The sequence below is a fragment of the Mus musculus genome, chromosome 15 (genome assembly GCF_000001635.26).
Source record: "Mus musculus strain C57BL/6J chromosome 15, GRCm38.p6 C57BL/6J".
Classification (NCBI taxonomy): domain Eukaryota; kingdom Metazoa; phylum Chordata; class Mammalia; order Rodentia; family Muridae; genus Mus; species Mus musculus.
Window position 1 is genome coordinate 63,629,077 of NC_000081.6, and position 3,374 is coordinate 63,632,450.

General features: G+C 39.5%; 1 pseudogene; it reads left to right on the plus strand.

Moving 5' to 3' along the window:
- Gm5473 (predicted pseudogene 5473) overlaps positions 2,515-3,374 on the plus strand; it is a 946-nt pseudogene continuing 86 nt past the window's right edge.

A 3,374-nucleotide genomic window follows, 5' to 3' on the forward strand; every position in this document is an offset into this window, starting at 1 on the left:
TTGCTAAAATAAACCTCTACATTTTAAACAGTCTGTCTACTTAGTGCTATTTACTCAACAAAGTTTATTAATCACCCCAGATACAAGATACAATTTGCAAAACACATGAAACTCAAAAAGAACGAAGACCAAAGTGTGGACACTTTGCCCTTTCTTAGAATTGGGAACAAAACACCCATGGAAGAAGTTACATAGACAAAATTTGGAGCTGGATGAAAGGATGGATCATCTAGAGATTGCCATACCCAGGGATCCATCCTATAATCAGCCTCCAAACGCTGACACCATTGCATATACTAGCAAGATTTTCCTGAAAGGACCCTGATATAGCTGTCTCTTGTGAGGCTATGCCAGGGCCTAGCAAACACAGAAGTGGATGCTCACAGTCAGCTATTGGATGGATCACAGGGCCCCCAATGGAGGAGCTAGAGAAACTACCCAAGGAGCTAAAGGGATCTGCAACCCTATAGGTGGAACAACAATATGAACTAACCAGTACCCCCTGGAGCTTGTGACTCTAGCTGCATATGTATCAGAAGAGGCCCTGTCGGTCATCAGTGGAAAGAGAGGCCCCTTGGTCTTGCAAACTTTATATGCCTCAGTACAGGGGAACACCAGGGCCAAGAAGTAGGAGTGGGTGGGTAGGGGAGTGGGGGGGGGGAGGGGTATGGGGGACTTTTGGGATAGCATTGGAAATGTAAATGAAGAAAATAACTAATTTTTTTAAAAAAGCATACTAATTATTCCCTTCAAGAAATCTATAAAAACACAAAGAATGGAAGGAAATAAATATAATAGTTCATGACCTGAGCATGTGAACAGAATTAATAAAGAAAACCCAAACTGAGGGAAATGTGGAATTGAAAGGCCTGTGAAATCTAACAAGGACCTCATAGACAAGCCTCGCCACAGAATACAATCAATGGAAAAGGAGAATCTCAGGCGTTGATGGTATAACCGAAGAAATGGATAGCTTAACCAAAGAAAATAATAAATCTAAAGACGTTCTGGAGCAAAATATCCAGAAAATCTGGGATACTATGAAAAGACTAAATCTCTTGTTTGGTCCTGTTTAGCTGTCATCTCTTGGAGACCTGCTCTTTACTGAAGAGGAAACAGAGAGGGGAGTGGATCTGGGGGAAATAGGATATAGGGGCTTCTGGGAGGGATGGAGGGGCTAAAATATAGTCAGGGTGTGTTGTATGAGAGCAGAATCTATTTTTAATAGTAATAGGTAACATTTAAAAGAAAAAAGAATAATAGAAATAGAGGAGGGGGAGAAACACAGGTCAAAGCGCCAGAATTATTTTCAACAAATTCATAGAAAAAAAAATTCCTTAACCAAGAGAAAAACATGCCTATGAAGGTATAAGAAGCATACAGAGTACCAAATAGACTGGAGCAGAAAAGAAAGTCCCCTCAACACATAATAATCAAAACATTAAGCATACAGGACAATAATAACAACAACAATAACAATAAAGCTTTAAAAAGCTGCAACCAAAAAAAAAAAAAAAGAAAGAAAGAAAAAGGATGAGTAATATCTAAAGGCAGATTTATTATTAGAATTAGACTCAGCTTCTCAATGGAGACTCTCAGAGTCAGAAGGACCTGAAGAGATGATCTACAGACTCTGAGGGACCACAGATACAGCCCATAGACTCTTCTCTCATACATCACATACTATACCCAGAAAAAACTTCCAATCACAACAGATGTAGAAAATAAGACACTACATTATTAAACCAAATTTAAGCAATATCTGTCTAGAAATCTAGCCTTACATTAGAAAAATCACCAACCATGGTCAAGCAGGCTTCATCCCAGAGACATAAGGATATTCACCATGCATAAATAAATAAATGTAATTTACCATATAAACAAACTAAAAGGAAAAAAAAAACACATGATCATTTCACTAAACGTAGAAAAGGCCTTTGATAAAATCGAGTGCCCCATCATGATAAAAGTCCTGGAGAGATTGGGGATATTAGGGACATACCTAAACATAATAAAGGCAATTTACAGCAAGCCCATAGCCAGCACCAACTTAAGTGAAGAGAAATGCAAGCAAATTGCACTAAAATATAAAAACAAGACAAAGGTTGTACACTCTTTCCTTATCTATTCAATGCAAACCTTTAAGTCTCAGCTAGAGCAATGTGACAATTAAAGGAGATCAAAGAGATTAAAAACTTAAAAAGAAAGAAGTGAAGGTATGTTTATTTGCAGATGATATGATAGTATGCATAAGTGACCCTAAAACATCCACCATGAAAAGCCTAAAGTTGATTAACCCTTTCAGAAAAGCAGCTGGATACAAAATTAACTCATGAAAATCAGTAGCCCCCTGATATACAAATGACAAACAGACTGAGAAAGAAATCAGGGAAACAATAGCTTTCATAATAGCCTCAGAAAAATAAAATAACTTGAAGTAACTCTAACCAGTCAAGTGAAAGATTTGTGTATGATAAAATTTTTGAGGAACTGAAGAAGTTATTAGAAATTTAAACATCCAATTGCAGTACATTGAGCTCCATAGAGACAGCGCCGGGGCAAGCGCGAGCCAGACGGGCACTGGGCGACTCTGTGCCTCGCGGAGGAAAATCAACTAAACATGGGCAAAGGAGATCCTAAGAAGCCGAGAGGCAAAATGTCCTCATATGCATTCTTTGTGCAAACCTGCTGGGAGGAGCACAAGAAGAAGCACTCGGATGCTTCTGTCAACTTCTCAGAGTTCTCCAAGAAGTGCTCAGAGAGGTGGAAGACCATGTCTGCTAAAGAAAAGGGGAAATTTGAAGATATGGCAAAGGCTGACAAGGCTCGTTATGAAAGAGAAATGAAAACCTACATCATCATCCCCCCCCCTAAAGGGGAGACCAAAAAGAAGTTCAAGGACCCCAATGCACCCAAGAGGCCTCCTTCAGCCTTCTTCTTGTTCTGTTCTGAGTACCGCCCCAAAAGCAAAGGCGAGCATCCTGGCTTGTCCATTGGTGATGTTGCAAAGAAACTAGGAGAGATGTGGAACAACACTGCAGGGGATGGCAAGCAGCCCTATGAGAAGGCTGCCAAGCTGAAGAAGTATGAGAAGGATATTGCTGCCTACAGAGCTAAAGGAAAACCCGATGCAGCGAAAAAGGGGGTGGTAAAGGCTGAAAAGAGCAAGAAAAAGAAGGAAGAGGAAGATGAGGAGGAGGATGAAGATGATGAGGAAGAAGAGGAAGAAGATGAAGATGAAGAAGATGATGATGATGAATAAGTTGGTTCTAGCGCAGTTTTTTTTTTCTTGTCTATAAAGCATTTAAACCCCTGTATACAACTCACTCCTTTTAAAGAAAAAAATTGAAATGTAAGGCTATGTAAGATTTGTT